Genomic DNA, 12,158 nt, shown 5'->3' with positions numbered 1-12,158 from the left:
TAAGGTCCTGAAGGCCACACAGACAGAGGTCTCCTCAGAGCCTTCTCCTCTCCAGACTGAACAACCCCACCTCAGTGTCTTCACAGCATCTTCAGCCCTCTGAGCATCCTCCTGCCCCTTCCCTGGCCACATCCCAGCACCTCCATGGCTTTCCTGTAGCAGGGGCTCCAGAGCTGGACTGGATGGTTATGGTTATGGTGCTGGACTGCTCTTCGGGGTTTTATTTCTCATGATTTAGAAGGATAAGGGTGACCTGGAGGCAGGAGGAAGCAGCAGCACTGGAGGTTGGGTGCCTGGTGCCAACTCTGGTGTGTAAACTCTGGTTTTAGCAGGATGGAGGAAGGATGATCCTTGGGGCCAGACTTGCATGGGACAGGGAGCAAAGCTCTGGGACAGTGACTGGGTGGCGATGGGATGTTTCTCCATGTGATGAGGAGAAACAGCTCCCCAGGGGAAGGTTGCTATAAAAAGCTGCCCTGACCTCAGTTTTTCCTGCAGGGTAACCTCTGGTCTGGTGTCTGGCTTGGATGAATGGAGCTTGCACTTAGGGAAGGATGAGGCAGAGGAGTAATTAGTGAGCTGAGGATATTTATAATGACTTGGCTCTTCATCTCCTCTCCCTCCAGCCATGCATGTGACCAGTGTCTGTGCTGGTCAGACTGGTTGCAGTGCCTTGGTCATGGTGACTGCTGTGACAGGGGATGGGAAGATGGGGAGGAACCATCAGAGCTGCTTCACAGGGAGCCCTTGTCTGCCTGGAGCCCTTTGGGCTGAGACAGAATGAATTTGGGGCAGCAAAGGGGAAGCTGTAAATGGGCAAGATAAATTGGGAAGCTTTCTGGTCATTAGATAAAATAGTGTGGCCATAAAAAAACAACCAAGATGATGAGGTGGGTTATGAGCCTGACACTTGCAGGGGAGGCACATGGTGGGGTGGCCCCTGGCCTTGAATCTTCAGAGGCAACCATGAGCTGTCACCTGGGCTTCAGATTGGCTTTCAGCTGGGTGGATGGGGATAAATGGGAAGCGAAGGAGCTGCCAGCTCTGCCTCTGTGCAGGAAACCTTCATCCAGCTTGGGAAAACCCTTCCCTTTGGTGCTCTGGGTGTAAGGTGGAGTCATCCTTGGAGTCATCCTGTTCCTTTGGTTGTGACCAGAGCTGCCTTGTTTTACAGAGAAAGTAGTGGGAAAAAATGATACATTTTTTTTTAAATGAGCATTCTGCTGCTGTAGCTCCTGTGGAAACACCTCAGTGCTTGGAGGAAAATGTTCCATGTGCATAAAACTAAACTTTGGAACACAGAGCTAAATATAATTCTGTTGGCATCACTGTCCCAGCCTGGAAGAAGTTTCTGCAGCTCTTCAAAGAAGCTCACATGAAAGGCACACCAGGAGACACAAATGCACCCTGGGGGAGGAGGGGAAGTTCTCTGAGCTATTTCCAGGGTTAGTAGCCTATAAATAGATGTTTGGGCTCCTTCTGAAATAAATCATGGTTTCTTCTTTTCTCTTTTCTTTTCTTTTCTTTTCTTTTCTTTTCTTTTCTTTTCTTTTCTTTTCTTTTCTTTTCTTTTCTTTTCTTTCCTTTCCTTTCCTTTCCTTTCCTTTCCTTTCCTTTCCTTTCCTTTCCTTTCCTTTCCTTTCCTTTCCTTTCCTTTCCTTTCCTTTCCTTTCCTTTCCTTTCCTTTCCTTTCCTTTCCTTTCCTTTCCTTTCCTTTCCTTTCCTTTCCTTTCCTTTCCTTTCCTTTCCTTTCCTTTCCTTTCCTTCTTTTTTTTCTTCTTCTTTTTCTTTTTTTTTCTTTTCTTTTTTTTTTTTTTTCTTTTTTCTTTTTTTTTAAATTTCATTTAATTTTCGTGCCTGTTCTCTTTCTATAGAACATCTGCAGCAAGGGCATGGCTGGGTCCCTTCCCCCTGCCCCTTCCTGGGTCCTTCCCCCCTGCCTCCCTTGGAGGAGTCCAAGGGGTAAAGTGTCTTCTGGCTGCTTAAAAATGCAAAGGCAGAGAGAGGTGAAGTGAGGGAGATGGCAGGGAGGAGGGAGAGGAGGAAGAACAGGAGGGAGAGGAATATTCCTGTATTCTCCCTTAAGAGCAGCAAGCACCCTGTTGCTCCTCAAGCTGGGTTGGAGTAGGTTGTTAGGAGGAACTGAGTAAGCACTGAGCAAATAATAATGATTTCCAGCACCAGCTACGAGGCACGGCTCTTGCCTGTGAAAAGATTTATTGAGCGTTATTTTCCTGTGCCACCAAGGGCTTTTTCTGACAACCTCTGGGCTGAACAGGGCTCTGGGGAGGAATGAAATCACATCACACACTGTGCATGGCATCTCCTGCTCCTCTAAATCACTCCAACGCTGCAAGGCCCAAGGGTCTGATCATAAATTGCTCAAAATCTGAAATTCTAGGGGTTTTCCAGCCATGCTCTGCCCTTTCCTTTGCATTCAGGGTGAATGATGTTAGGAAATAAATGTCCTTTTCCATTGGGGAGTGAAAGAAGAAGCAATGACCCTGGTGTCACCAAGGGCTTGGGACCTGTGGTGGGACCCCAAAATTAGTGTGGTTCAAAAGGTTGGGGTTTTGGTTTGTTTTTTTTTATTCCCTGTTGGTTTTTTTTTGGGTTTTTTTTTTTGTTTGTTTGTTTGTTTGTTTGTTTTTTTGTTTGGTTTGGTTTTTTGGGTTTTTTTTGGTGTTTTTTTTGTTTGGTTTTTTGTTTGTTTGTTTTTTGGTTTTTTTGGTGGTGTTGGGTTTTTTTGTGGGTTTTTCTTTTTGGTGGGGTTTTTTTTTTATTTTTTTTTTACAATATAATTTTATGGCCCAACCTGACCCTCCTGGGTGTCCTTTTGGAGCTTCAACAAACTTTTCCTGCAGGAACACACAACCCTTTGCTACAGCAGCAATAAACCCCAAAAGGAAACTAACCAGAGTAAGGTGGGAAGGTGGAAAACTTCTAAAGGATTCAAGAGAGTGGAAGAGCAAAAAAATAACACGTGTCCTGCTGCTTAAAGATGGAAATAACGGAGGGAGAGGAATGGGGAGAAAAAATCCCTTTTTAATGTTTGCACTCAAGCGAGGAGCCACTAGATGGCAGGAGCAGCCTGCCAGAGGTTGGCAGCTGGGCTGCCCCGCCAGGATGCTCAGAATGCTGAATTTTGGGGACATTCTAAGCCATATTTGATGTCTGGACGGCTCTTCTCCTCCAGCACCATCTCTGAGTGCATCCATCACATCTTTGTGACATTCAGCTTCGAGCTGTTGCACTTTTGGCATCTTTAAGGTGAGCATGGGGGGGCTGGGGCCAAAACCAAAGTGGATTAAGCCCAAGGGTGGGAAGAGCATCAGCCCAGGTCCTCCAGCCTTGTCTGGCTCCAAAAGCTGTGACCAAAGCGCTTCAACCTCAGGCTGAGTGTTCCAAAAGTACCTGGGTTTGGTTAAAAGATACCTTGACCTTGGCAGGGTTGTTTTGTTTTGTTTTTTTAAATCCAGGTTCTGTGTTACTCTGAGGACCAGGGCTGGCATCTTCTTCCCAATGGGAGAAGAATTTGTAATGTCATTTTCCCCAACACCCCTTGCAAGAAGGTGCTCTGCAGCCTGCATCAAGGAATATTATTTATATAGAATTATAAATAATAAAGTCCCTGTCCCAGGAATATTATTTTTATATATATTATAATAACATATATATAATATATAATTCAACATTTAATAATATATAATATATCATACACTAAATATGTGTTATATATTTATTATATATTTATTATATATATTCTCAGGAACCCCAGGGTGGGTTTGGATTTTGCTCTTTTCTTCCAGGCCTGGTGAGAGGAATTGGGATTTCAGCATCTCCTCTTCAGGCACATGAATTTTCCACCGAGGGCAAACGCTGATGCCTGGGAGGGGATGAGGTGGGTTTGTGTTCTATACTGACACTGCCTCCCATCAGTGCTCCAGGGCTTTTTATTGGTACAGTAAATTCCACCCCCCCCCACTCCCCCCACTGCCATACTTTATGGCACCACAAGCAGCCCCTTTTACAAGCCTCAAAACATCCATTTCTCACCAGCTTTTGGTCACCATCCCTTCATACACCTCCAAGGAATGGAGCTGCAGGTGTTGGCTTCAAGATTCTTAGGCCAAATGCTCATAAATGGCAACCAGGAGTCCCCTCTGAGGACTTGGGCTTGAACTGGGGGGTATGGAGAAGGAAATGGGTTTGCTCTGCATGGAGGTGATAAAAAACTTTTTGTCCATCATGTGTTGGCTGCAGGACAGGGAGATGAGGGGGCTGCAGAACTCTTGGGGCAGCAGGGTTGGGAGGAAGGAAACAAAGCAGCCGTGGTTTTGGGGGCCTCCAGGGCAGAGAGGAGGATTTGGGGGGGTGATCTGAGGGTTTCTGTTTCCCTGTGCCCCGTGTGGCAGCTCTGCCCTGCGCTGGCACCAGGGAGGCTGCAGGTGGCTGCTGAGCGTCTCCTGATGCTAAATCAGCTCCGCAAGCTGCAGCTCACTGGAGAGCGTGGGGAAGCTGCAGGTACGGAGTGAGACTTCTTCTAAAGCTCCTCTCAAGCCCGGCACTGGGAGTTTTATTGATTTCTGTCAAAGCTCTCGCTCAGTGGCTGCTTCTTAGCGCTGCGCTGGGGACTTCGTTACCTGACCCGAGGGCGAGGCAGCGCCGGGAGGTCTGGAGAGGTGGGAATTGCCTCTTCTACAGCCTCTTCCATCCCTCTGCTTCCCCCTGGGGAAGCCACAACCCTCCCCGAATCGATGCTCAAGCCAGGACTGCCCAGGGGCTGGTGGGGGTTCCTGCAGGATGGGGCCCAGGGCTGTTAGCAGGGGATGCTTTGCTCTTCTTTTAATTTCTTTTTTTTTTTTTTTTGTGAGGAGTTAGAAATCCTGAGGAACATCTTGCCCCCACCCCCCCGTGGTCTTCCTGCTGTCTTTGGTTGGGAACAGGGCTTTCCAGCCACCCTTGGGATGCAGCCACTCAGCTGTGGGCGTGGAGGCTGAGCGGTGCCTGAAGGCATCCCCGGGATGCTCTCTGGGGAGAGGGGCAGCACTTTTGGGAGAAGATTGAGACGCATTCTCCGCTTTCTACGAGTGGGAAGGAAGGAGAGGAGGCTGCTTGTGCCGGCTCCAGTCCAGGAGAGGTCAGCACAGCCCAAGGATTGGGAGTGGGAAGGGAGTGAGGGGACCACAGAGCCCACAGCATCACTGGGACATCGCTCATAGCAACCTCAAGGGTGCCAAGCAAGGGACAGTGCCCTTGGGGACCCCGTCAGGACCTGTGAGGATGGTGATGGTGAGGACTGACTGCATTCCAGAGCAGCTTTTACATCCCTTTGGGACTGGGATGGAGCAGGGTTGGTAATTATTAACCCCAGGAGCAGCACGGGTTGGTGCTTGGCTGATAGGACAAGGGCTTGCAAAGTGCCACCACCTTCTAGCCCCGATGCTGTTAATTACTAATTGCTGGGGAACCTTCACGTGCCCTGGATGAATCCTCCTGAGGTGCTGCCTCTCCCCCTGCCCCACACTTCATCCGAGATGAAGGATGCAAAACTTCTGAGCTTTGGGATGCAAAACTTCAACCCTGAAGCATCCAAGAGCTGGAGAGGGTGGGGAGATGGCTGCCCACAGCCTGTTTGTCCTGCTGAGGGATCAAACACCCAGGTGGGTTTGTTCTCCTTCCTGCAGGAAGGGGATGGGTTGGTGCAGAGTTCAGGGCATGAACAGATGGTTCAGCCCCTGCCAGCCCTTCACACTGCTTGGCGAGGGCAGGGAAGTGACACAAACCAGTTGCTAATTAGGAATTAATCAGTGAAGCGTGCTGCAGGCAGGAGGTGGCAGCAGATGAGGGGGTGGGCAAAGGGCTGGTGCCTCTCCCGGGAAGGTGCAGATCAGGTGTTTATAAAGCACCCCCGGGGGATTTCCTGCTCCCTATCCTCCTCCCGCCCTCGCTGGGGGTTTGCCCAAGCAGCTGATTTTTAGGCGTTCAGTCTGGGTCCCTCACACAAGATCCGGGGTTAGTTTGGGGCAAGCATCCTCCTGCTGAGGCATCCAGCCCCTGGGGTGGTGTGTGGTCAGCATCACAGAGAGAGTTTTCCTTTTTTTTTTTCAGTGGAGCAAAACCCTGCAGGCCACATCTTGGACTAGAAAAGGAGTAAATATCTCCAGGGCTGGCCCTTCAGGTGGAGGCACAACCATTGCCTAGTGCCTTGGTGGTGGAAGAAAGTGTCAGAGGTGGCTTTGCCCCCTGTTCAGCCCCTTTAACACTTGGGTATTCCTGAGATGTGTTGGCCTGTCAGGGTGGAGGTGGAAATGTCTTCCCCATCTCTTGGTATAAAGCCTTCAGCTCCATCTTGCCTCTCCATTTCCCCCCTCTGATTCCAGCAGCTTGTTTGCAAAGAAGCAGAATGATCCCCCAGGGCTGCCCCTTGCTCTGCAAGGTTTGAGCCCTCAGGGATGGAGCAGAGGACAGCCACCCCCTGAGCATCCTCACAGCCTTTTTCCAGCAGTGATGGGGATGCAGAGCCTCATCCTTTCCCTCTGCAAAAACCTGGAGCCAGCTCAGCTTTTCTTCCGCTCCTCAGCTTTCTGTTCTGCTGACATCCCCCAAGAGGCAACTTTGCACCTTCCCCACTGCAGGGCAATGAAAAATACAGCGGAAGGGTTGGTGCCGAGAAAGCAAAATTAAGAAAAAAGGCTGTAAAGCAGAAGTGACTGGAGTGCTGAGGTGGCTCTGAGCTCATCTTGCTGCCATTTAAGGGACACAAGTGCCTAATGCAGTCAGACGGAGCTGGATGCTCCTGCTCCCTCCTACAGCTCTGCCCTGGCCAAAATTAACTTCTCCAGGCCTGGCAGTGGTTTTACCCATGAGCTGGGAAGTTCCCAGATTTGGGAATTCCTAGCAGCCCCCCAAGCCTGGTAGGTGAGGGGTTAGGGAGCAGCCCATGAGCCCTCTAGGCATGAGTTGAGGTTTCCCATTTACTGCACCAGCTCAGGGAGTCTCCATCTCTTGGCTCCTTTGGTGCCCAGCCTGGCACCCATCCCTCTCTGGTGTCCCATTGTCTGGTCCTTGCCTTTTCCCTTGGGATTCAGTGGCCTGAATTTGGCTGGGTTTTCTCAGGGGCCAGCAGCAGGCCACAGAAGTGCCAGGTCTTGGTTTTTGCATCCCTTGTAGCAGTTGCCTTGTTCTGGAGCCAGGAAACCCAAGCAATATTTTCCCAGCTGATGCATGGACACAGCTGGTTCACCCATTCACTCCCCGAGTCCCCAGCAGTCTGAAGCAATAACCTGCAGCCACACATTGGTGCTAAAAGGGCAGAGACCTCACGGTTCTGTTCTCCTGGACTTCATCTGGGCTTTGCTGCTAACACCTGGTGAGATGCTGGAAGCAAATCAGGGCCCATTGCTCCCTCCCATCCACCCTGACCCACCCACATCTCATCTCCCTGCGTATGCTCACCCCAAATCTTGGCCCCAAATCTCTGTGTGTGGAAGCAGCTCCTGGCTGCAGGCTTCTCCCTGCCCACCCTGGCAGGGAATCACCCTCCTGGTGATTTACCCATCCCAAGCAACCCTTGCAAGCAGCTGCAATGCATCAATATTTTTTTGTTTGTTTTAGCTTTCTGACCCCTTTTCTGCTCCAGACATAGGGTGGGGGAAAAGGAAAACCCTTCCCTTGCCCTATAGGGAAATGGAGAGCTGGTGGCTTGGAGAGCTTGGGATGGCTGCAAACCTCTCAGCTGGTGCATGGGGGGTCCCAGGTTACTCCTGTTTATGATTATTTTTCAAGCCCACGCTCCAGGGAGTTCTGCTTCTTGCCAAGTGATGTGGATTAAGGTATTTGCAGTGCCTGCTGAGGAGAGACTGAAACAGCCTCGTGCCCTCAGCTGGCTGATGGAAACATCAAGGCAGACAGGCCCTGGCTAATGAGCCACCCTGCCCAGCTCATGTTTACAGGCTGGGGAAAGGGAGAAAAAATAAAACAAGACAGGAAAAACTCAGAAAGTACAACCAGGCAGCAAGAGGACATGATTATTTTGTTACTAAGGCCTGGGTTTCTGATGGATGCTTTTCCCAGACGTCCCAAGCTGCTATTTCAGCTCCTGTTTATTATCCCCAGTGAGGAAAGATGGGGGGAAAAAAAGCCAGAAACCAAAAAAAAAAAAAAAAAGAAACTCACTCAAAAATTAGCTGGAAGCGAAATCCTTGTGATGGCTGCATTTGAATTCCAAATAAAAAGCTCTCCAAATAAGGCCTATCATGCAGAAATACAACATTTCAGATGCTTGGCTTGGTGCAGATGCTTTTCTTTGTGCAAATGGGTGTTAGGGCTTCATCTCTGGTTGTAAAGAAAAAGGAGGGAGAGCAGCTGCTGAGTGACCTGGGTGCTCTCCTGCCATCTCATCTGGTGCTGGGGTGGCCACATCCTTGGCTGGATTTCAGGCTGGGAATCAGAGAATCACAGAATGGTTTGGGTTGGGAGGGTCCTTAATCCAGTGCCCCCCCTGCCATGGTCAGGGACACCTCCCACCAGCCCAGGGGGCTCCAAGCCCCATCCAACCTTCAGCACTGCCAGGGATGGGGCAGCCACAGCTTCTCTGGGAAACCTGGGACAAGGGCTCAGCACCCTCACTTTCAGGGGTTGAGGGTTGCTCCTCCAAGTAGTTTAGGTGGTGCTTTGCTGGTTTTATTGGTGGTTTGCTGGTTTCAGGTGGTGTTTTATTGTGTTTCTTGATGTTTTGCTGGTTTTAGGCAATGTTTTGCTGGTTTTAGGTGATGCTTTTCTGGGTTTGGGTGGTGTTTTTCTGGTTTTAGGCAGTGCTTTGCTTTTTATCAGGTGGTGTTTTGATCTCCTCAGGTCACCTCAGGGTGAAGGGTTTCAGCCCAGGGATGGCACCTCTAAGGCACCTGGGGATCTTTTCAATAAAGTTCACTCCAGGCAGGTGAGGAGAACCAAACGACTGCTTTTCACCTTGAAATCACTGCCCAGTGCCTGGAGAGTTTGCTTAAAAAAATCAACTGAGAACCCATGAACACCCCTTCTGCAGCTTGAAGCGTTTTCCTTTCTCCCTCTCTTTGGCTCCTCTATAAATAAAAAATGAGCTTTATTGATTTGATTTCAGTAACGGAGAAATAATTTGCTATTGGCCTGACCTCACAGGCTGCTAAACTCTATCCAGGAGTGTGGGTTGGAGTTTGCTTTTTACATTTTTTTTCCCTTTTCCCCTTTATAGCATTCCTGATCTGTGTTTATGATGCCAGCGCTGACACATCCTAAATACAGCGTGGCTCCAACCTCCGGAAAAACTCCCGGCGGGACTGAAAATAGTGGTTGGCAAATGTTCCTGCCTTGCTGGAGCTTGTGAATCAAAACCCATCAACGGTTTAAGTAAAAAGCTTGTGCCAGGGAAGGAGAACTTCTGCCCGAGCCGATGCATATTTTATCACTGCGCTAATTCACTCCCTCCCAACCCTGCCCGGGTTTTAATTAAACACTCATCAGCGAGGCTGTTATTCTCACTTGGAAAGCCTCCAAAAGGACGTGAGGTTTTTTTGTTGTATTCATCCCCCCTCCCCTTCCAAAACGCTCACCAGGGGATGTGCTCCCCATCCTCCCCTCTGTCCTCAACGAGTTTCCTCTGCTGCAAATCCCCCTAATTACATTTGTCTGCCCAGCAGCGCGATAGCATCTTTCATTAGCACTGACCTCCCCGTGCTCACAAGGAGCTGGCTGATGGTCCCTGAGCAGTGCCTGCTGGATGTTGCCAAGAAATGTCCCCCTGGCACTGTACAAGCAGGTCTGGGACTCAAAAAATGGGTTTTGTTGAGCCCTGGTGGCAAACGAGTTCATGAAGCTTGGGTCTTGTTCCCTGTCTGCACAACTGGGCTGGGGGCTTCAGGACGTGTCCTACCAAGGATGTATTGGTGCCTATGGCTGGGCAGCTTGGATTGGGTGAAGAAATGCATGAAAGAGGCCAGGAACTTGCTCCCAGAAGGAGTTGGCTGGTGGTCCCTGAGCAGTGCCTGCTGGATGCTGCCAAGAAATGTCCCCCTGGCACTGTATGAGCAGATTGGGGACTCAAAAATGGGTTTTTAGCCCTGGTTTGTTAGAGGCTGCTGGCAAACCAGTTCACAAAGCTTGGGTCTTGTTCCCTGTCTGCACCACTGGGCTGTCCCTGGTGGCAAAGCAAAGCTGGGGAAGGTCGAGACTGGGGACTTCTGGATATGTCCTACCAAGGGGTTGTTGGTGCCTATGGCTGGGCAGCTTGGATTGGGTGACGAAATGGATGAAAGAAGCCAGGAACTTGATCCCACAAGGAGGTGGCTGGTGGTCCCTGAGCAGTGCCTGCTGGATGATGCCAAGAAATGTCCCCCTGGCACTGTACGAGCAGGTCTGGGGCTCAGTGATGGGTTTTGCTGAGCCCTGGTTAGTTTGTGCCTGATTGCAAACAAATCTGTGCAGCTGGGCTGTCCCTGGTGGCAAAGCAAAAGCTGAGGAAGGTGGAGGCTGGGGGCTTCAGGCTGTGTTCTTGCTGTGGGGTCTGTGGGTGCTGGTGAGGACTGAGGGGGGCTGAGGTTGGTGCCTCCAGGGTCTGTTCTACCAAGGGGTTGTGTTGGTTGTGGGTGCTCAGCTCGGACAAGGTGAAGAAATGAGCAGGTGAGGCCAGGACATCTCCCCTTGGCTTTAAGCATCTCCTGAAGGCTCTGCTGGGGTCAGTACCTCCCAGGGCAGCACGGGAGGGTCTGGGAGAAACCACAGGAGGCTGAGGGGTCCCATCTCCCTTCCCAGCACCTGGAGATGCTGTGTGGGTCTTCCCCTTCCCCTGCCTTTAAATTCCCACTGAGCTCCTCAACCACTGACATGAGTTTGCTCCCAGCTTGTTAGAAACAAGACACTTAATTTGTCAGCTTGCTACGCTTAATATTTCTTTCATGTATCTTGTCAGTTTTAAATGCAAAACATGTCTGGATAAGCTCTTTTGTTTATTTATTTAGTCAGGTTTTTTGCTTTTTGGGTTTTTGTTTTGTAGTCAACGTGCTGAAGGTAGCCACGTTCAACTAATAAAGAGAGATTTTAAAATGCTGGTTTTGCACTTCTTTAATTGACTTCCAATTTCCATTTGTGTTGCAAAGGCAGGGGAAAAAAAAAAAAAAAAAAAAAAAAAGGAGAGAGAAAATAAGAACCAAGCAAACAAGAGCCGAGTCACTGGCTTTTTTTTAAACCCTAATCAAAAATGTAAAAATTAAGAATCGGAATCAATGTGCATTAAACGATGTAATTGCCTAAATAAACGTGGTGGGGGTAGATAATGCATCTTCCTGATGAGAAGAAAATGTTGAATTTAGTGCCTGGGTTATATTTGGGTGCAGAGCAACGTGGTATGGCCATTGCACTCCTCTCCTGGGGGAGGGGATTAAACCAGGCAATGGGGCTCAGTGGGTCCAGGTGCTGGTGGAAGGATGGAGGAGCTGAGAGCATCTCTGCTGAGGGGATGAGAGGGAGGGCAGAATTGCTCCTGGATGGTGGAAATTGGTTTCCCAGCTCTCCTGAGCTTGGTGGTGGTTGTGGTTCCTCTTCAGCACCAAGTCCTGGCTTGAAGCAAGAGAAAGTGCAGCCTCCCCAGTGCCCAGCACAGGGACCATCCCAGCCCTGCTCCTGCTGGCCACACCAGTGCTGACACAAGCCAGGATGCTGGTGGCCTTCTTGGCCACCTGGGCACATCTTGGCTCATGTTTGACCCCTGTCAGCCAACCCCCCCCCCCCCCCCCAGGTCCTTTTCTGTTGGGAAGCTTTTCATCTCTTCTTCTCCCAGCCTGGAGCACTGCTGGGGGTTTTTAGGACCCAAGTGCAGGACCTGACACTTGAAGCCTCTGCCCCAGCAGCAGAACCACAGGGGGGGCACCCAGCACAGGGGGAAATCACTGCCCAGCATCCAGGGGTGGTGTCAGGAGCTGGGCAGTGAGGCTGCTGTTGCCACCACTTCTGTCAGGTCTCCAGAGGCTCCTCCCTGAGTGGGTAGAAAAAAAAAAAAAAAGAAAAAGAAAAAGAAAAAAATCACCCAGGTCTGAGTATCCTCTTGCATTTGTCCTTTACCCTTTGCTTCCCCACATCTAAAACCCATTTCACCATCAACCTGCTGCGTGCTTTTAGCTCCAAAC

The sequence above is a fragment of the Heliangelus exortis genome, chromosome 23 (genome assembly GCF_036169615.1).
Source record: "Heliangelus exortis chromosome 23, bHelExo1.hap1, whole genome shotgun sequence".
NCBI classification, from domain to species: domain Eukaryota; kingdom Metazoa; phylum Chordata; class Aves; order Apodiformes; family Trochilidae; genus Heliangelus; species Heliangelus exortis.
Note: the sequence above shows the minus strand (reverse complement) of the source record.